This window comes from Prionailurus viverrinus, chromosome A1 (assembly GCF_022837055.1).
Source record: "Prionailurus viverrinus isolate Anna chromosome A1, UM_Priviv_1.0, whole genome shotgun sequence".
Lineage (NCBI taxonomy): Eukaryota > Metazoa > Chordata > Mammalia > Carnivora > Felidae > Prionailurus > Prionailurus viverrinus.
The window spans coordinates 12,321,995-12,344,821 of NC_062561.1; the positions used below are offsets into that span (position 1 = coordinate 12,321,995).

Sequence of the window (22,827 nt, forward strand, 5' to 3'; positions counted from 1 at the left end):
CTGAGCTGAAGGCAGAAGCTTAACTGACTGAACCACCCAGGCACCCCCAGGTGACATTACATCTTAAGCAACAGGATTTGCTAATATTTATACCACCGACGAACTACATGAATCAAGAGAATATATGAGATGCATTTTTGGGTCTAGTTGAGAGTTCTACCACGTAAAATAGAAGAGCTGAATGTGTAAACTAGTCTGCTCTGTAAATCAGTAGGACAGAGGGTACATTTTCCGAGTGACATATTCTGCAGGCAATAGTCATCAAACTTTACCAGGTAGAGGAGCTGAACATTTTTAGAGCAAATAGGTTGCATGTTACAAAAATAAGGATTTGAAGGCTGTGCTGGAATCCAGAATCAGAAGGCCTGGGTTCAGGTCCTCGGACAGCGTCCTTGAACAGGAAAGGCATAGAGTAAGCCCTGGGGACCTCACAGGTGATTGCAAGATTAAATTAAGACAATAAAGTACTTTGTTGTTATTATTCAACGTTTGTATTGTTCTTTTCAACAACAGAGAGAATATTAAATGAGTATAAATATTTAATCTGGCAAAGGATGGTACCAAAATAAATACTAGCCTGTGATAAAGAGCACTAGAGATAAAAGGATTCCGGGAATAATGCGCAGGGTATAAAGTGCATGCTGAGGACAATAGCAACTCAGACTTTGAATATCTGAACTCTTCGATAAGAGAGAATATGCAGGAAGCACAGGTCAGAGGGGTGTTGAGTAGTAAAAGTCTGAAACCTTGGCTCTCTTTCCATATCCTCACAAAAGAATATGGAACTGTCATCTGCTTTTAGTCCATAAGCCCCTTAAGGGCAGGGACATACACAATTGGCATTTGTTGAATAAGTGAATGAGAACTTGAACTAGGTGAGAGGTGCTCCCTCTAAGGGAGGGAGTAGACATTATTATGAGAAGCCTGAGCTTGAAAGTGGATAATCAGTACTTGAAGGTGGAGACTTCCTATGTGTCCTTCCAGTGTCTTCAAATGCAAGATTGGGATCAGTAGGCAAAGAGACTTTCTGGGTCACTGAAAGGAGAGGAGGTTTTGTTCAGGGATCCCTGATCTGATCCAGCTTTCTACACTCCCTCCACCCCCACCCCCCCCCCCCCAGTGACTCCCCTGCCTCCTACTTCCTCTCCTGAGAATGTCATCCTGCTGACAATGAGTATGAGTCAAAAACCAGGATGTTTGTAAACATCCCCTTAATGCAAGGGCTTGGATTGTTAGGGTAAATTCCTCCTAAATGGGGATGTGAGTCCTTGCTTGCTGTGGCTGGCAAGAAGTCAGCCTTCCAAGTCTAGCAGGATCCTACTCCATGTGCTCTTTATAAGGGTGGCAGTGGACCCCAGGGAAAGGGAAGGCAGAAGAGATGGGCTCCTGTTCCCACCCTGCCTGCCACCTCACCGCCAATGCGTTTCTTCTGTATTTTGACTAAGTACACCGGAAAAGTAATCTACTTTCATATTAATGGCTTCAGGTGTATAATCTCTGAATTATAGCTGAAGGGCTAGGCCCATTTGGGGTAAGTGAATTTACCAATTGTGAAGATCTAATCTAATAAATATACTTTTAATGCCATACTTATAGAAGGCCTTCCACTAAACACACCACAGGATACAGGCTTCCAGCTCTCCAGCTACCACTGGTTTCTAGCAGCACAAATGACTACTACAATCAAAAACAGGATCTGAGACCAGCAGGGGACAGAGTGCAGCTGTGCTTTGAGGAGGGGGGAGGATCACATCTAGGTTGGGGGGTGGGAGTGGGAGAATCCAGAAAACATGATTAGGGTGGTAGCATTAAAGTTTGCAAAGGTTTTGCACAGGCAAAAACGGGGGCGGGGGACACTTGGAAGAGAAGGACACTCTTAGAGTAAAAACGAGCTCTAGGGCAAGGCAAGCTCAGGAAATAGCGAGGTATCCGGTTCTGCTGAAGCATAGGGACCTGGCGAATCACAGGGGATGAGACTCCAAAGACGGGCTGGAGCCCCACTGTGGTGTGGCCTTGAATGCTGGGAGGGGTGGGGGTCATTTAATACTGAGTTCAATCAGCAATCATGAGCCCTGGGAGGTTTGGGAACACAGGTGTAACATAATCTGAGCAGCGAGGTCTAGTAACCGTGTTTAGGGTGGATTATAAAGGAGACAGCAGGTAGACTGACCCACTACTGCAATAATGTAAGCAAGAGGTCATGAAGCTCGAACTTGGAGGATGAGGGTAAGGCAAGGAAGGGTGCTGGCAGCAACTGCATAGATATGAGAGTCGAGGGAGATGAGTTAAAGAAAATGCCACTTGGAAGATTTTTTCCAGGAGATATTTGCAGACATATATATGAACACGTATAAGTTTTTATTTCAGCATTAGCTGTAATTGCAAAGGACTGAAAACTGCACAATGCCCACCAATAAGGAACTTATAATTTATGCTATATTCATATAATGAAATACTGTACAGCCATTTAAAATATATATGCAGCTACGAGAAAAGCCATTGTAGAGTACTGACAATAGGCACCAGAATGGCAGTGTGTAACCATGGCAGAGGAAGAAAAATATTGGGGAGTGGAATATGCACTAGGAGGGGGCCTCAGAATGTGGATTCTACTCCCACATTGGCACCTGCATTCCCCAGAATCAGGACAACCTAGATTTGTGCAGTGTACAACCTACTCAAATATATGTGGCAGCTATGCCCATGACCACCAACTGCAAGGTGCCAAAAACCTGCCTAATTCAGCCCTGCCCATTTTCATGGTCAGAAGCCCAATACCCAATGTGCCTGGGCAAATCAATACTTGAAAAAGGAACACCATTCATGTTGGAGACAAAAATACTTTTCAGGATTATACCAGATAGCAAAGCAAATGGTCTGACATCCGAAGCTTCCCATTTTTATGAAACTCTGAGCACAAGAAGTCAGTTAGGCATCAAAGCCACATCTATGCCCAGGTGTAAGTGCATTGCAAACTCACAAACCAAGCACAGCAGTAATAATTGGGACTCATATGTTGAAATGCAAACCAGAACTACAATGAGATACCACCTCACACCCATCAGAAGGGCTAAAATTAAAAAAAAAAAAACCCAAGAAACCACAGGCATTGGTGAGGATGTGAATTCCTTTTTAGGAATCCTTTTGCACTAACAGTGGGAAGGCAAACTGGTGTAGCCATTGTGGAAAACAGTATGGAGTTTCTTCAAAAAATTAGAAGTAGAACTACCCTACAATCCAGAAATCACACTACTGCGTATTTAACCTCAAGATACAAAAACACTAATTCAAAGGGATATATGCACCCATATGTTTATTGCAGCATTATTTACAATAGCCAAACAATGGAAATAGTTCAAGTGTCCATCGATAGATGAATGGATAAAGATGTGGTGTGTGTATATATGCTATATATAATGGAATATTATTCAGCCATAAAAAGAATGACATTTTGTCATTTACAACAACATGGATGGAGCTAGAGAGTATAATTTTAAATCAAATACATCAGAGAAAGACAAATACATATCATCTCACTCATATGTGGAATTTAAGAAACAAAACAAGTAAGCAAAGGAAAAAAAAAAAAAAGAGAGACAAACCAAGAAACAGACTCTTAACTATAGAGAATAAACAGATGGTTACCAGAGGGGAGATTGGGGAGATGGGAGAAACAGGGAATGGGGATTAAAGAGTGTACTTGTGATGATGAAAAAAAAAATAAGATGATAAAAAAAGAAAGAAAGAAACCGGAACCAGGTGAAGAAATGGTAATGACTTTGCAGAGAGGAGAGCAAACCTAAGTGCTTATAGGGAGGGCTAATGAAGAGAAGATTCAAGAAGATTCAAGATTCAAATAAAAGATTCAAGTAAAAGCTGGACCTCTATACAGTGGAACTAGCTCAGTCTAAGGGGCAGCTAGATCTGACAGTCCTTGGTTCCATCCTCTCCGCAACACATGGAAAAGGTGCAACATATATGGTTTATGGAAATAACAGTATAGCCCTAACCTCAGGGACCCCTTACAGAGTAGGGCAAAGGTGAAGTAACAGATTAAGTGATATTCCACAGACTGTATGGTTCAGGCCCCCCAGTTCCCTTTCTTCTAATTAGCTCTGGGACAGCAGAAACCAGGCTTATATCCCTGGAAGTTTATATATGGAAGCTCATTCTCTGCAGAGATAAAACACCTTAAAAAAAAAAAGATGGAGTCCAGCCTCTCAGAAGGAGTGCAAAAATTCAGCAGCAAGCCCTGGGGTCTACAACAGCCAGCTGTGGTTTGAAAGGGCACCCACAGGAAGTGTCCAAGGGGCTCCCTGGGGATTTTTTCTTTTTTGCAGAGAGCCAGGCCTGACGATTCAATGTTTCTCGTCAGCTCTAGAGAGAGGAACACATACTGAGGAACCAGGGACTTCAGCGAGGAACACTGCACATCAAGGCAAGAGATGTTCAGATGTAACAACGGGTAGACAACATGCCTTGTGCACAGAATCTGCGCAAGAGCAAATTAAGAGTAGTATTTTGCGACTGGTGAGAACAGTATGGCTTCTGGGTAAGAATACGCTACTTCTTTAAGGCAGTGAAAAAACTGCCTTTTATGTTCCAAATGCCTGGGTTCAAATCTGGACTCTGCCAGGTACAAGCTGAGTGAGTTTGGGCAAGTTGCTTGAGATCCCTCATTGTTAAAAGGAAAATAATAATATTCCTCTTGGGCTTTTTGTGAACATTAAGTGGGTTAATACATGTAAATTGCTGGGAATGGAGCTTGGCATAAAGATTCAATACTTACCATTCCATAGTTAGAATTTTAAAGCATAGGTGATTACGACTACACTTACAGGGCTGAATATGATTAATCGCGATTCAAGAAACAGAACTCTGCAAGAACAGCTAATTGCAGTACTTGTCTGTAATTTACTCTAAAATACTTGGGTCTGTATGGTGCAGAGTTATGTGTGTGTCACTTGGGTTCAGTTCTAGCATGCTGCTAGCATCTAACCAAGCATTCAAAGTCTGAGATAGTCTCGCTGGTTTCTAAAGAGGGAGCTGCACGGCGGGACCTGCCGATAGAAGCCCCACTGGCACCACCACTCCGTCAACAATCTCCAGTTGGCATTCTGAGCGTCAAAAAGAGGTTGCAACTGGTGAAAATTGTTACTGTCGCCTAGTGTGCTTGGTGGCCTCAAGGTATTCAAGAAATATGGACTGGCTAAAAGTATTTCAGTGTAAAATCCAGTAAGGCCTTTACCCGTGTCTCCGGTGACAATGCCCCAGTCTAAATCCCAAAATAGTCCTAGACGTGTTATCAACATGAATTGGTCAAAAGGTTCTGGGGAGAGTAGATCATCTTTTGCTTTAAAACTGCTTATTTTGCTCCCATTTTTTACCAAAAAGAACCTAAGAATTATGCACGACCAATGTAATCACTGTACGTTCACTTAGCCACGATATCCTGGAGAGTTCGGCTGGTCTGACGCTGGCTACAAAGGTGACAGAATCTGTATTTGGAATCTGGGTGCTTGCCTCAAGCCTCTCTCGACTCTTTCTGTAAGGCTGTGGTTGAAGCATCTAGAAGAAAAGTGAAACACTGGGACTTGCATGCATACAGGTTATGTGAATTGATTTACATGTGGGGGTTTTGTTTGCTTCATAAGTGTCTGTATTATCTGGCAGAATTTGGTCCTATGTTTGGTTATCAATATGACTTGATTATGAGGTTGGGAGAGTAGCTGACCCTCTTTTGCTTCAAAATTTCCTCTTTGGCTACTATTATTTAGCAAAAAGAACCTAACAGTTGTGCATGACCAATGTGACCGTTTTATTTACTAATAAAGGCAGCATGAGACGTGGAACCCATAGGACATTGAAGAAGATTAGCAAACATTCCAAAGTTTGCTTGACCAAAGAGCCCAGGACAAAGAGGTTTATTTTGGTCATAACTGCTTTAGTTATTGGATTCTAAGAAATTCACCAATCTCTTGGCAAAAAGGAATTAGAGAAAAAACACACCAGAAGGGTACTGTATATTATTTATATTATGTTGTGAATATATTCATAAATATGAAAATACAGTTCCCATCCTGTAAGATGGGTTCATTCATTTTTTAATAAATTGTTATCTTCACAAAGAAATCAAAGAATATCTAACACATTCTAATAACTAATAAAACAACCTTCAAAATACTTTCCTTTACAATAATTTTAATTACACCAAATAATGCTCTGTAAAAATTCAAACAAAAGTCTATTTTTATTTACAACTCCTAATTCTGCTTCTCTCTCTAGAGGTTATCACTAGTAATAGTTTAGTGCCTATCTTCCAAACTTTATAGATATAGTCATAGGTCTTCATAGGTATATAACATACACATACACATATATACACATATCTTATATACGTAAAACATACACGTATATGTCTACACATATATGTACATATACACCCATTAGGAAATTCTTTTTATATGAATAGAATCCAATCATATGTATTATTCAAAGACTTATTTTGTTTACTTAACAATATGTCTTGGAGATCTTCAGCTGAACAAATAAAGCTACTAGCTTAATCCGATGGAACCCAAGTGACTATTAATCTAATGTCTGATACCAGGGAGGCCAGACCAAGAAAGTTGCAGAGCTCCAAAATGGAGTCAGAAACATGCTTGTGCCTTTCTGGGTGAGTCACTTGTCCACCTGAGGCTGAGAGATCTGTCCCTGCTGTTCCTCTCTAATAGTTTTACATCCTGAGCAATATGGTAGAATAGATGGATAAATGAGTGACCACACAAACTCATAAATGAAAAAAATTAATTGAATAAAAATTCAATTTCTTGACTTGTTTCAGGTGACTGTCTCTCTAGCATGCACACAGGTATTTGGAGTATGGCTTTTCTCTACCCCATTTTAAGCAGAAAATAAATACCACCTTCTACTGCTGAGTTAGTCTTCCTTACGGCAATGGCAATGTCAAATTTCCAGATTTGCATATTAGGTTGCTTGGGTGCACATGCACTGAGAGCATAGGCGAGAAGCGACATGTACTCGTCTGCAGGGGTCCCACAGACAGGTACAGGCACATGCAGTTATGCACAATAAGGGTTTTGTGACTTCTCACAGTGCCTAGTGTCATGGAGCCCATTTTCAAGTTGCAACTTGTAGTTTTCAGGTTCTCAGGATACTATGCATGCCTCCAACACAATTTCAGTAGCAAACATTCCAGGTAATGTCGAAAACCAAACAAACGCATGTTTATAGTGTGCTCTAAAAACAAACTCTCCACAAATCAAGCATTTAACATTCCTAAATAGGGATCACAATCTATCACATAATGTCTACTACATTTACACTCCTTTCTTTTTTTGGAAAAGAACGGTACCTTCCGTCATAAAATTAACAAAATTTCACTTTGCTTTTAGTACATGATGTTTAAAATGGAGAGTTCTGTGAAGCCATTATGTTTTTAGATTGAGGCAACCTACCCCCACCTCTGATATATTCTAATTTTTTTTTTATTTAAAAAAAATTTTTTTTTTCAACGTTTATTTATTTTTGGGACAGAGAGAGACAGAGCATGAACGGGGGAGGGGCAGAGAGAGAGGGAGACACAGAATTGGAAACAGGCTCCAGGCTCTGAGCCATCAGCCCAGAGCCCGACGCGGGGCTCGAACTCATGGACCATGAGATCGTGACCTGGCTGAAGTCGGACGCTTAACCGACTGCGCCACCCAGGCGCCCCTGATATATTCTAATTTTGAAGTAAATCAAGGTAATTGGCTCAGCTGCTTGGATTATTGACCCTGATCCCTGATTTTTTTAAACTTTCTTTATCTAAGAAGATTACATAAGAAAAATCTGACAGCAGATCTGCAGCATGAGGACCCTTAAAATGCACCGGATGAGTAATGACAGCTGTACATGGAATTCAAATGATAAGAACTTAATTCCACATTATGTACAGCTTCAAAATGTCAGCGCTGTCTTATCTATCTGGATGTTCCCCTGTACATATGGGATTTCGATTTCAGTATTTGTAAAATTCCAGAAGCTACACACTTCTGGCTTACATTACCTAAAGAGAGAGAGAGACAGGGAGAGAAAGAGAGAGAGAGAGATTGAGAAATAGGGGGAAATTTTTCATCAGCAAAAAACAAACTGTGCATTAAAAAAGAAGAAAGATCATATGGGTAAGAATAACTGTTGTAACTAATATAAGCGATGAAAGAAAAAAAAATCTCCATCACGTCAACATCTTTCCTACGAATCTGATGCTCTGGAGAGCTAGTTGGCTTGTAGTTTCTGTTACCAAGGAACAAAACCTACCCTGGATCTCTGGTGGTAGGGAAGGTATGTGGAGTTTTGGCATTTGGCAGCCACAGACCAGAGGAAAGTCAACAGTGAGGCAGAAAGTATAAACTACCTGCTGGGGAGAGGCCAATTTCGTGCACTGTGTTCATGACAGTTCTGCAAGAATGGATTTGCCTCTTGGAATCTGGCACTACTATTCTTCAGGATTGTCTACTAATTCCATGCTTGTATTCTCCTTTCACCCCCACTATCTACTAATCCTTGAACTGTAAACATCAAATCTTACACTGGTTTAAATTTTCAATGGTGTTATCTTTAATTCTGGGCAGAGAAATCCAGAATTCCTTTGTGTAACACTTAGCACAGAGGCTTGCTTTAATTATGATGCTAATGGACATCTACAATGCAGCCCCAGTTTGGGGGAACAAAGCCCCTGGTCACACAGCAAGCCAGGCTGAGCACTTACTGAACTGAATTTCTTCCACTGTTTTGAAGATTATGTCACCTATCATTGCCTCATCCAATTTGTATGTAGCCCAGAGTTTTGACTTCTATTTAGGCTTACCATCAAAAATTGGATTATGCAACGCATTTTCTACACCGCCTCCCCCCCCCCCCCCCCCCCCCGCCCAAAATCTAGTATCTCTTTTAAAGTTCATTTTGCAATTTCAGGGAAGAGGCAGGCCTAAAGTAGATTCTGAAACTATAATGAACGTCATCTTTTTACAACCTCCCAAACCAAAAGCACATTCCTCTTTTTTTTTTCTTTTTGGTTCCTATCTGACTACTTTCTAACAACAACTCCACATGATTTGATTGAAGCCAACTTCAAAACCAAACTTGGAGGCATACTTATCTAAAAGGTTCAGGAATCCTAGGCTCCCAAACTTGTTTTTCATTTTGCTGTGAAGTGTGGGTGGCCATGAGCATTCCTGGCGGCTATAAGGCATTTGCTAATGTATTTGACTTTTAAAGTTGTTAATCATACTTATCAACACGGGCAAGCAGCACTGGCCACAAAAGATTAGCTACTCTACTGTAATGCTCCCCGTAATCCGAACACAGGAATGTCAGCGTGGACTGATAACTACCGTAGCCAGTTCCAGCCTTCAGTGACTTCAGACCTTATTAAAAACCTTAGCTTTTAATAAATCCCAGATTTTCTTTTCTATCACCTTACACACCCACATACACACACACGCACACATGCTCTCATGCACGCAACCACATACATCCCCCTTTCTCTTGCGATGGTGGCTAAGATGGAACACTCACAGTGCTATACACTGTGTAGGTTTTTTAAACAACTAGAATATTCTTTAGAACACCACCCATATTTTGAGTTTCAAGGTGGCCTTTACTGTCAAGCGATTCAGGTGCTACTGACCTCATAAGAAAAATGTGTACAACAATCAGCAAGAGCCTGGTTTCCAGGGAAACTAAACCTTGTTTAAATCCTTTGGAAGCATTAAATTCGAACTATAGTTTTTCCCACGAGACACACAAACCATTGCTCCTTAGGAAAGAATATATTTAGAGAACAAGAAAATGCTTTGTCCATCTCAGAAGTGAGAGCATCAGAGATTTCAAGAATAGAATGAGTATTCTAGAAAAAAAAGGGGGGTACCTAGAGCTGAGCCCTGCTAGTCTCTGATTGGTGGAATCCTGCTTTCACTTAAGGGACTCTTCTTTAAACAGAGCATGCGTTTCATCGACAGACTTACTTCTGTTTTGTTGGAGTCATGCTAAAATTCCCATGTTTGAAGCATGGCCTCTGTTCTTCCTAGACCATCTTAACACTGCAAGGCTAGTATTAGCTTTACCTCTATAATCCAAAACAAAACCAGTAAAGGCTCTTCTTCTTCTTCTTCTTCTTCTTCTTCTTCTTCTTCTTCTTTTTAATGTTTATTTATTTTTGAAAGAGATAGATTGTGAGCAGGGGAGGGGCAGAGACAGAGGGAGACACAGAATCCGAAGCAGGCTCCAGGCTCTGAGATGTCAGCACAGAGCCTGACACAGAGCTTGAACTCACGGACCGTGAGATCATGACCTGAGCTGAAGTCGGACGCTTAACCGACTGATGGCTCATCTTCTATTTCAACCCTCAGCCAACTCTCCACATAATGCCTTCCAGGTAACTTCTAAACATTTACTTTATACTATATCATGATTTTTTAAATACCAAACCTGATGACCCTGTTGTTTTTTCTATCGTATCATAGAGTTTGGATCCATAGTGCTTGGACATAATAATGCTCACCATATTAGAGGTCAGTTTCATCACTTGGAGATGTGGCTGCTTCATGGGTTGGATGGGATTGAAGACCTATGGGATTGGAAGACTATGGGAAACTGAGAAATCTCATTTTCTAGGTGTCTTCCAAGGAAGATTAAGGTATCATTTCCCTAAAGTATTGGAGTGCAGACCATTCCAAAAACAGAGATGGGTCAGAAAGCTTCTTGGGATGAACAGTATGATTGATTAGTAATATTTGATCATATTCCATCTTTCACAGCTCATACAACATGAGATTTGAAAAGACAGTTCCCACCTCCTCCAGGTCATTGTTTTTGGGGACATATGCAAATTGAGTACAGATCTAGCACTTGTGGAGGGGAGGGCAAACTGGAGACATCCCCCACCCTCATGACTTTAGAGCTTCCTACCTCCTACCACCATTGCATTGCCCAGCCTCGTCAAAACCCTCTCTGTCCAGCCTGCTCCTGCCAAATGTGCCACTTGTCAGGCTGAGCAATGGGGAGAAAAGGGCCATTTATTTTCTGGGCAGGAAGTCGGTGTGCTGTGAGGGCACAATGACATTCATGAGGACCAGTAGGCCATAGATCCATCCGAGTCAACAAGAAGCCTCTCCACCAAGACTCTTCCACTCATTGCTGTGCTAGGTATAACAGGACCATCATTTGATGGCTCTTCCAAAACAAGAAGATTCAGGAGGACAGCTCAGAGAGAGTGAGAGAGGACAGGGCAGCCCCTGCTGAGAACACCACTGAGCCAGAGATAAGGCAGATCTTCATTAAAAATATTTTCAAAGTTAAGCTTACATTACTTTTCTACCAAAATGCAGCTTTACCGAAAAACTACCAGCCCAGGAACTGTGCTGGAGCTAAAGATAAATAAGGCATGGTTCTGTCGTTCGGCAAGTCCTCAGCCTAGCAAGGCAGGTAAATCAAGAAGTGCTTATTTCTAAAGAGAAGGCCAAAAGATATTAATATTTATGAAGTGTCTGCTTAATGGCAAAGCTTGGGGCAAACTATATTACACACACACACACACACACACACACACACACACACACACACACACCTCATTTTATCCCCACTTTACAGATAAGGAAACTGAAGCTCAGATGTGAGTGGTGCCGAAGCCACACAGAAGTCGCCGACTCTATTCAAAACTAGGTCTCACTCCAAAGCATGTCATTCCAAAGCCTGTGTGTTCCTACACTTCACTTGTCTGACTTACAGCAACCTGCTTATTCTCTCTGCTAAATAAAATACAAGAAATGTTGCAAATAGCTTAACACCACAAAGGTACTCTATAAATTCAAGATGGCGTTATTGTAACCTAGCTGCTTATCTTCCATTCAGTTGTCTGTGAAGAACAGATGGCAGTTTCTGTATTCTTTAAACCTGGTTTTGTGATTTCGATATTAAAAAGACAGAAGAATACTCTGTGATAAATACGGATTAGGTCCCATCATGCTACGCTTGGTTGTACTGAACAATACGGTGGTGGAAAACCTGAGATGACGTGTGAGATGACGTCTGTGAGAAGAAAATCTAATGGTAAACCTATATTTTGGATGGCTCTAAAAATAAGGACATCGGAAATATACAGAATATATTCTTTCCCTAATTTTAAAAATATAACAGACATGTATTTAGCATGACTATTGTATATAGAGTACTATGTAAGATGCTAGGGGGCTGGATATGAGAATAATGAAAAGAAACCTCAAGATAACTTTCCACAGGGTGAAGGAGATGATGACCATGTGGTATGTCCCAGCTCAAGGGTGTGACTGCAGGGTAGGGAGTCGGGGAGGGGTCCGGTAAGAAAATAAACAGCTGCAAGATTCCACATTGAAGTGCTGATGGGCAGAGGGATCACTTTAAATCATATGCTTGCAGCACCGTATGGAGAACTTATAATCAGACCCCTGTCCCTGCTTTAATTTTTTCCTCCAGGGCACATTTCACCTTCTGCCACTCTTGGCTCACTTATTTGGTTTAACGTCCACCTCTGCTCTGAATAAAAGCTCTATGAGGCAGGGATTCTTTTTCTTTTGTACACAGATATATGTTTAGTGGCTGGAACAGTGCCTACCCCATAGTAGTCACTCAAATGTGTAGCAAATGATAAATGAATCATAAATTGATGCACACACATGGAAACCAGGTGAGGGAGCAAACTTAAAGGCCGGTAAATGCTTACAAACAATAAGGGAATGAGCTTCCTCGAGGGCACAAAACATATCCATCTGAAATTCAGGGTAAAACAAATCTGGAATAATTTATTATTTTACATACTAGACAAAGAGTATTAGTCGGTTCTAGATAATGAGTATTAGCTGGGTGTAGACAATGAGCATTAGCTATAAGAATGAAGATGACCCCTTATAAAAATTAATGTATTTAAAATATCATATCTTCAGAAAGCAGATGACTGAAAGCTATCTAGGTTCTGATCCCAACAGATTACTCCATCACTCATCTTTTCTACAATTAACAACATAGATAAAAGAACAGCCTCTTTATATTAACAGAAAATGTTTGCCTTCTATGAAGTGAACACAGAACGAAGTGTTCTTACAGAGGCTGCAAGAACAGACAGAACTTTCTATGAATATCGGAGGACCAGTTAGTTGCATTCACCATAGTCTTCACATCCATTGAAAGAGTAAATTGTCCCAGCCCCATCCACGTAGGCCCGGAAGAATGTCCAATAGCATATGGACTACTGAAATGAAAACACTCATCAACTTTTAAAAAATTAATTATGGTAGATTACACAAAAAAATTTATCATTGTAACCATTTTTAGGTATACAACTCAGTAGCATTAAATACATTCACAGTTCTGCACAACCATCACCACCATCAATCTCCAGAATGCTTTTCATCTTGCAAAACTGAAACTCTGTCCTCATTAAACAACTCCCCGTTCCCTCCTACCTCAGTCTCTGGCAACCACCATTCTATTTTCTGTATCTATGAGTTTGACTACTCTAAGTACCCGGTGTAAGTGGAATCATACAGTATTTTCCTTTTGTAACTGGCTTATTTCACTTAGCATATTGTCTTCCAGGTTCATCCATGTTGTTGCCGTGACAGGATTTCCTTCCTTATAAAAAGGCTGAATAATATCATCATCAACTTCTGTAACTAATCAGGACCGAAAACTGATCTTGGAGCAAAGATTCACCAATTGTCTTTGATGTGTGTTCCCAATGTCCTTCAGCATACCTGGCTCCTCCTTCCTCTGGCTCAGGTCCACCCTGTTGCCTCTGAATACAGCCCTGTCCCACACCTCTGCTTGGTCAACCCAACACTTCCTTGTAGCTCCAGTTCAATCTCATTCAGTTCTTCCACATATGACTGGCTATGTCAATTGTGGATCTCAGTGAAAAAGGCAAACACAGTCCCCTTGATCAAAATTTACCAATAATTTCAGTCTCAAAGAGATATCTGTGCACTCACACTCAAAGTAGTATTAGTCAACCATAGCCAAAAGGTGGAAGCATCTCATATTCATCGATGGATGAATGGATAAACACAATGTGGTATATACATCAAATGGAATACTATTCAGCCTTAAAAAGGCAGGACATCCTACATCACATACTACAACATTTGCTTGAGGATATTATGCTGAGTGAAATAAATCAGTCACAAAAGAACAAATATTATATGACTCCATTTATACGAGCTCCCTAGAGTTGTAAAACTTGTAGAGGTAGAAAGTAGAACGGTGGTTGCCGGGTTGTGGGGAGGGAGGAATGAGGAGTCGTTGTTTAATGGGGAGAGAGTTTCAGTTTTGCAAGACAAGGAGTATTCTAGAGAAGGATGACAGTGATGTTCGCACAAAAGTGTGAATATACGTAACGTTACTGAACTGCACACTTAAAAGTGGTTAAGATGGCAAACTTTATGTTGCATGTATTTTATCGCATTTAAAAAATTATTAATAATTCCAAGATGGCAACAGCAGAGTATTAAACCTACTGCCAGGCCCTTCTAAGCGCAGGGCTCTGTCACAAAACTGCAGGGTTGCATGCCCACAAAGCCAGCCCTGCTTGTGTGTCCACCTGGCACCTTATCTGACCACAGTTCTAGAGTACTCATCACTATTTTTTTATTAAAAATTTTTTTTAGTGTTTATTCATTTTTGACAGAGGGAGAAACAGAGTGTGAGCAGGGGAGGGGCAGAGGGAGAGAGGGAGACAGAATCCGAGGCAGGATTCAGGCTCTGAGCTGTCAGCACAGAGCCCAACACGGGGCTCGAACCCATATATCATGAGATCATGACTTGTGCCAAAGTCGGATGCTTAACTGACTGAGCCACCCAGGCACCCCATAGAGTACTCATCACTATTGATCTACATGCGGGAATGTCTTCCCACTAAACTGTGAATTCCTTGAGAACGGAGCCATAGTTTTTCATTTTCCTGCATCATCTCGTATGTGTTTGATACTAGAAGGAATTCAATGCTTTCTTCTGAATTAATTCCCGCTATAAATTACATTAATCACAAACAAATTATGTTTGACCTTAAAAAACAAAACTTAGCACTTCTAAATGAGGCCAATGTATATTAGCAGATATAGAACATTTGCAGGAGTACCTTCTGCCTTTCCCCACAGCACAGTGAAGGTCCATTTCTATTGGGTTTCTATTTTTCTTTTTCCTTATTAGTTCTCTATGTTAGGGATGGAGAAGCAATAAAATACCTATCCGTGGTATCCACATAACATATAAATGGCAAAGTCCTAAAATTTCTCAGCCATTGGAAACTTTTAGCAACTAGCAAAATATTCGAAATTCCTCTCCAGTAATGAATAACATCACAGAGAGAACGCATCAGTAATCTCAAGAAACGGGGCCCTGAGTCTAACTGCTATAATTCTTATTTGTTCCCAGGTTGACTCTTTTTAAGACTGAATTAATTTTGTGTTGATCACTGGTCTGTGAAGCACTGATAATTAAATGATTGGCAAATACAATGACTTTCAGAGGGAAAGAGGGGCTAGGAATCTATTTTCTACTTTGAGATTATTACAGAATTTCATTTCTGAAAACAGGCCTCAGATTAATTTAGTTAAAATCTGATAGTCAACAAAACAACCTAGGTGGAAGTCATCCAACTTGTCCTAGATTACCCAGCATTTATTGGCAGTTCTGAGAATCTAAAGAAAGAGGTTAAAAGAGTTATCTGAGGACAATGGTTCACACAATACACTGCAAGGTTAATACCTTGTTTTAAACTTGGTTCTTCAAGGATAGCATTTTCACACTGCTCTCATAAAGCAAAAGTAAAAACAACCCAGATACTTTTTGAAAGCTTGTATATAACACATTTCTCGCTATATAGGCCAAATACACTTGGAAAATTTTAAAAAAAAAACAACCAAAAAATTTAATGCTACAGAGTAGTTAAAAATGTGGGCTGTGGAACCACAGCACCTCTATTCAAATCCCCCCTCTAACCCTCCTGGAAGTATGTCATGAGCAAGCTACTCAGTACCTTCTCTGTGCCTCGGTTTACACATCTGTAAAATGAGAATGACAATAATATACATGTCACATGATTGTTAAAGGAGCAAATGAGTTCACACGTAAGCGTTCAGAACTGTGCCTGGTACATATGGAATGGCCACTAAATGCTAACCATTATTTTTTCTAGATTCAGGAATTTCCTAAATTATGTAAAACACAAGCTTGCTTAGTAATGGTCATGGTGGGTTGGAGTAGGGGAGGACTCAAGAGGTCACACATCTTTTGTTGAACTAGTCATATTCCTACCACAGGGAAACTAAACGGGGTGTCCTGAAACACAGTCAGTTTGGAGAACAGCTCTGTATTTTTATAGTCAATTCTGTATCAGTTAGGATAGACTAAGTTATGCTTAAGTAACAAATAGCCCCCAAATCTCAGCAGCTTAACACAACAAAAGTGTGCTTCTTATTCTATATGTCCACTAAGCATTGGCTACAAGGCTTGGTTCATCTTAGTCCCTCAGGAACACAGGCTACTGCAGACTTCATCCCAACAATCACCACAGCAGCAGGAAAGGAACATGGAAGATACATACAATGGCTTTTAAAGCTTCTATGTAGAAGTGAATCATGTCATTTCTACCCCACATCTCATCAGCAATGTGACTGATGGTTAACCTCAAAGAGGCAGTACAATCCCATCATGTGCCTAGAAGGAGGGCTACATTAGAAAATCTTGGGGGGTACCTGGGTGGCTCAGTTGGTTAAGCGTCTGACTTTGGCTCAGGTCATGATATCATGGCTCATGGGTTTGAGGCCCGCATCAGGGTCTGTGCTGACAGCTCAGAGCCTGGAGCTTGCTTCGGATTCTGTGTCTCTCTCCCTCTCTGCCTCTCCCCTACTCATGCTCTGTCTCTCTCTCAAAAATAAGTAAATATTAAAAAATGGAAAGAAGAAGATCTTGTAAATAGGCCCTAATGATACTGCATCCTCCCTTTTACAGTTGGGCCAGGTTTTTTTGGTTTTTGTTATTTATTTATTTATTTACTTACTTACTTACTTACTTACTTACTTAATATAATGAAATCTATTGTCAAATTGGTTTCCGTACAACACCCAGTGCTCATTTGGGCCAGTTTTAAATGTGTCTCTGTTTCTTCAGAAAACAACAACATTGATAGGAATACACACACACACAAATATCTCTGTCTATTTCTCTCAAAACTATGTCCTGAATACAAGCAGATCTCCTCCACTCTGTGTAGACATGTAATTTACTTGAACTTTGATTCACTAGACAGCCATCTAAGTCATCCCACTCTTTTCATGAACAAATGAGATATAAAAGCCGAAAACTTCAGAAATGAGGTATTTCAGGATAACTGACGTTTTTGCGTGTGTGAACTTAAGGACTTTACTGTACAGCTTCTAACCTTAAAAAAAAATAAGAAAAAAAAAACACTTCTTTTTGGATGACAGTGTTTTTTTTTTAATGGTTACATACTTTTCCTTCTTTTTAAACAGGGTATGCATATATAATTTAATGTTTTCTTAATCATGAAAGATCAACAATGTAAATATCAGAAACAACGTTGTGATACCCTTGGTATCAAATAAATGTTACTTCATTTAACATATATACATGTAAATATATATTAAATATATCTTTCAGTAATGGAAACACATTCGGAGTAAGAATACCCCTTATCTCGGAGTGCCATGTAGGGCTTATGAGACAGATTGGCGTCTTATAATTATTTTCATCTCCCTTGCTATCGACAAGTCAGCCATCACTTCCATTTATTGTCTGTATACCGGTAGTCCCCTTTTCACTCTGATTTCTAGCTTTTAGTCCTCTAACATCCTGAAAATTAAATGCGGTATAATTATTTATAAAATTAGAGTAAATAAGCCAAATTGGAAGGATCTCTGGTGCTGTTCTACGAATAAAACCCAAGAGCCTGGGTGCATAACATTTATGCTGCTTTGTTTATAGGCCTTTTGCATATAGCTGATTGGGCCACGTATGTGGATTTTGCATAAGTGAAGTATCACTGTGTTATGAGCTTAGAGGTATTAAACATGTAGCATTTTCATTTCCCCAAGCATGATGATCTTTCTATTGTTTTATAAGATACCGCCTTCTTCTGTTCTTCTCTAAATCTTTTCCTCAATGAAAAAAAAAATCCCTTCATATTAGTATGTGTCTTCCTTCTAACCTCATTTTGCCAGGAAAATTTGTATTTTCCAGTGTTTAGATCTATAGTTTAATCTTATCCTTCCTTTTATCTTTCTATGACTAAGGGTAATGTCTCATTATAAATTTAGAAAACCACAAATGAAGGAGCACTTGCACCAAATGGCTTGCTCATGCTCCAAACAATTTATCCTTAGAGATTAATTTTACTTCTGCTCTTTCATTCTTTTGAAAAGAAATCATTCTTTCAACCCAACTAATCACTCCAACTTTTTCACTTTTGCCTTATAGAAGTATAGCAAATCTTTAGTAAAAGGCTACTGCCAGGCTATTGTCCAAAGTGTTAGGATTCAGTTTTGAAATTCGATTCTATTACTCAGTAAGAGAATTCAGGAAACAAACGACTGGGCAGTATGTGTAAAGGTAATATCTGGCCTAGTCCAGACAACGTTTGGACAAAAAGTCTATTAATCTAACCCATACTATAAAACATACTACCTTTCAACCATCTCTTAAAATAGTCATTCTTAACCTTATTTAGGTTTTCAAGAATCTTACTACAGCTTTTCCTATTAAAAGGAGAGCATATGTATAAACATTTTTTTTTCTTATAATTTCTGAAGTTTTAAAGAGATAAGAAGTCACCAGATTATGGACCCCAGTGCCCCAACTGCCCCCAATGAAACAAAAACAAAGTAAGCTCTTCCAGCAAAGAAAACTCCATCCACTTCAATACTCTTAGTGGCCACTACAAAATGCCTCAGTGACCAGTTGCTTTTAGTCAGTCTCAACCATGACCCATGAGCTCTGCTCAACCCTCCAGTGTGAAGTCTCAGGTGTCCCACAGTGGTAACATCAGATAGCTATCCATAAAATCACCCTCTTTAAAGTCTCATCCCCGGTCGTCTCTCACCTAGTGCGAGGTCTGTCTGGCAGTGATGGGATTCCGAATAATCTCACTGTCCTCATATACAGCTCAAAATATGAACCCAGGTGCTACGACTCTATGCAGATTTAAACCCAGGGCTAACTTGTTCCAGAATTACTTTCCACATCGATACCCTGAAAATACTCTGCAAGTTTAACCCAAAAGATGGTACAGAAGCCTTCCTGGGAAAGAGGGAGGCCGGTCTAACTCTTAGGGAGAAGAGACAGTAATCCCAGATACACAGAGTTACTGTCTTCCACCCCCCCCCCCCCCATGACTGTGTCATTGGCATAGCCACTTGACATTTCTGTTCTTGTTTAACCAGGGCAAAACATTTCATTTCAAATACTCTGGGAAAGGCAGTTCGGGGCCTTAAGATCACTTTAGGTTGGAAAGGACTGTGAAGGAGGAAGCAGGAAGGGAGGCAGGATGCTGGATACAAACCAAACAGGGACACTAAAGACAAAATGTGGCATGCTTCCCTAAGTCCCAGATTTTTAACTAGGACGAGTAGAGCACCGCAAAGAATAGCTGTCAATTCAACAAATCTTGACTGAGTGCCAGGAGCTGTGGTAGGGACTGGGGGTAGAAGGATGGTAATACGGTGGAACACAACACCGCACGGCTCTCCGAGGAGCTCCAGGCCCAGAGGCACAAACAGGCCCTTTGCAAGCCAACTTGTAGTAACAAATCGGACGTGTGATTGAGTGTGCAACAGACAGTAAAACTGAGCAACGGAGAGGAAAACGTCACCGCTGTTCCTCATTTCCTCGCCTTCAAGCACAGTATTGTACTATTAAGTGAAATATCAAATGAAGAACATATTTTTGGGATTGCCTATTTCGCCTAGGTCACCCAGCAGTTTTGCACATTTGAATACAAGAGTTCTGCAGTTCCACCACATGTCCACTAGAGGCCTGTGAAGAGCTTCTTTCCCCCATCACGCAGTCTTACAAGCAAAAAGGCCAGAATTAACGCAAATAAGAAATACTGATCAAACATCAGTAAGGCGAACCCTGAATTGATAGGTAACCACACAACAAGCACCATAAGTGTGGATAAAATAAGCAAAATGAGATGGTCTTTCAAAACTCCAACGTATTCAATTGTGAAACTTAACAGAACTCCTAATATGGAAGGGAAAGAGCAGACTCACTTAAAGGAGGTAGGGGTTTTGAGGCTTTCAGCAACAGTTCCAAAAGGCTGCCAGGCTCTGGCAGGCGTGGACTAGGTGGACCTCCAAGGAGTGACGCAGCCTTTATAAAATTGCCAGGGCCCCTGTAGGGGCTTCTGAGGGAAAGGGGGCTTTCAGATCTTCAGGTGGATACTAACTACGAAAGGCAAGCAACTAACAGGAGGAAAGGTTCCTGGGTGGGAAAGCGTCTGGGAAAGTAAACAAAGCAGTAATTTAAGACAGATGGGCCCAGAAGGGACTTCCTAAATAGTGACTCCATGGAAGTAAACAGGGAAGACAGATGAGGTGTGGTGCAAGGACACAGACTGAAACAGACCCTAAGGTGAGGACTCTCAGCTTGCAGGGGTCAGAGCGACGTAAAGCACAACACGAATCGTGCTGGATACATGAACACAGCTGCGAGACTGTGTGCACACGGGGAGAGATTGCTAGAAGAGAGGAGATGCCTCGGACAGTCCTCTTACCATCTCATCAAACTAAACAGGCCTTCGCATCATTGCATCCCCCACCCACCCCCCCAAAACATCAACAGAAGCACATGATGAGAACGCACATCAACGGCACCGCACACACACGCACACGCACACACACAACTTCTATTTACAGAAGCGGCCTGTTTTTCACGAGGTTTGGTTAATTAGCAATCAGTAAGGAGTTGTACGAGGTTTGAAGAAAGAACTCTTTGTTTGGAAAACCTGTGAAAATATTCCCTCAGCAGCTTGTAACTTTCCCTACAGATCACCCTGGCCCTGAGGACAAGACCAGGTGCCAGAGGCCTCTGTGATCCCACACAGAGCTCACATTCAAAGGCAGGGCTCTCTGTTGTCCCCTGGGAGTTAAGCCTTAATGGGTTTACAATTTGCAGGCGTTTTTGGAGAGTGGCTTGGCAGTCGTTGCCTGCTGCCAGACATTGGGCAGACACAAGCCCTGGTGAATCCCACAGCTGTTGTGGCTGCTTCGGCCGCTCTGCTGGAGAGAAGAGCCGTTGCCTGAGGCATTTCAAAGATGTGCAAGGACATAGGGAGACTTTATGAATCCCGGAAGTGAATTTGCAATTATTGTGAGCAGATGGGCAGTCCACATGGTGGAAGGAGAATTTCAGGGCTATCATTCTTCTGTGAAGACCATGGCAAGTGGTAATTCAGAGAGTCTTTGTGTGCCCAAATGCATCCTTTGTGGAAAAAGTGTGAAACTACAACGTGATATTATCCTCTGCTGCTAGTTAACTTTACTGTCACACTCCTGACTTCTAAACCCAGACGATCACAACTGTCATAGGCATAAGCCAGTCCATGCACATCTTACTTCAGTTAAAAGGAAATATAGCTGTGGTGCCTCCTGTGGAAATATGGCAAGTATCATCCTGGAATCCTGGCCCACATGGAGAAGGCTGTTTGAATTCCGCCTCTGACATTACTTCATCCAGCCCTTATGGTGGAAAAATCTCCATCTTAAACTGAGATACATAGATGGTGGGACAATGTTCAATGATTTTGAGAGTGGAGAATTTATAATCTCCTCTTATACGCTATAACCAGTAACTTTTCCCCGCCATTCTTCCAGTCAAGGACGGCCTGCTTTTTGACACACAGAATTCTCTTTCGCTGAAATCTCAGCCTGTTTCCTGTTATTCTCATGTTGATTCATCTGAGAATCACATTATCTCTTTTGAACACTGTCTATTTAGTCCATTATGATGCCCAGGGTCGGCCTCTACTCGTTTTGTATCTGAATGATTAATTTCTTCAGTTTAAGCAAAGTACTTTTAAGTACCTCTGACAATATAAAGCACCAGCTAGACACTGTGGAGGAATCTAGGACCACGACGGTAAGATGCTAAAAATCTGGTGAAGAAAACAGAAACACTTGGGGAAAAAATTCTAATACCTGGAAAGTGCTAAGATAGAGGTGTAACCAGAATGCTGTGGGCATATAAGGAAGAGAAAAGTAATTAATTCCTACTGAGAAGATTGGGACATTAGTGTGGATGGAGATAGAATTTAAGTTGGGCAGGTTTACTACAGTAATCTATCAACCCAGTTTTAAACTGAAAGTTGGATCCCATGAAATCCTTTAGCTGGATACCGAACTATAAAGGACAATCAGAACTTAGCATTTATCTCAAGGGTAAGACACTGCGAGAGCCAGTCTCAATGGCGCTGGGCTGGGAGCGGTAATGAGTGAGTTGGCCAGCTTGAGGGTTGCTGACTTAGTGACCACCACGCATAAGGTCCTGGGGATGGTAGGCAAGATAATCAGGCAAGACAGCAGGACCTAGCCTCTCACTATGCACCTACGTTTTGCCCAGCCTATTATGTAAGGCACCACAGACACGAGGCTCAGAGGTTGGCGCACAGTGGTAGTTGAGTGGCTCTCTTTAGATTGGACATGTGCCCTACAGTTTAATGGTCCTGGGACTCTAATAACATTCACATGCCAACTTACTCAGGCCAGCTTCACTGCCCTG

At 41.0% G+C, this 22,827-nt stretch overlaps 1 protein-coding gene across 7 annotated transcripts in view; it reads right to left on the reverse strand.

The window, feature by feature from the left end:
* STARD13 (StAR related lipid transfer domain containing 13) overlaps window positions 1-22,827 on the reverse strand; it is a 540,351-nt gene that overhangs the window by 101,068 nt on the left and 416,456 nt on the right. The gene's annotated exons all lie outside the window — the stretch shown is intronic.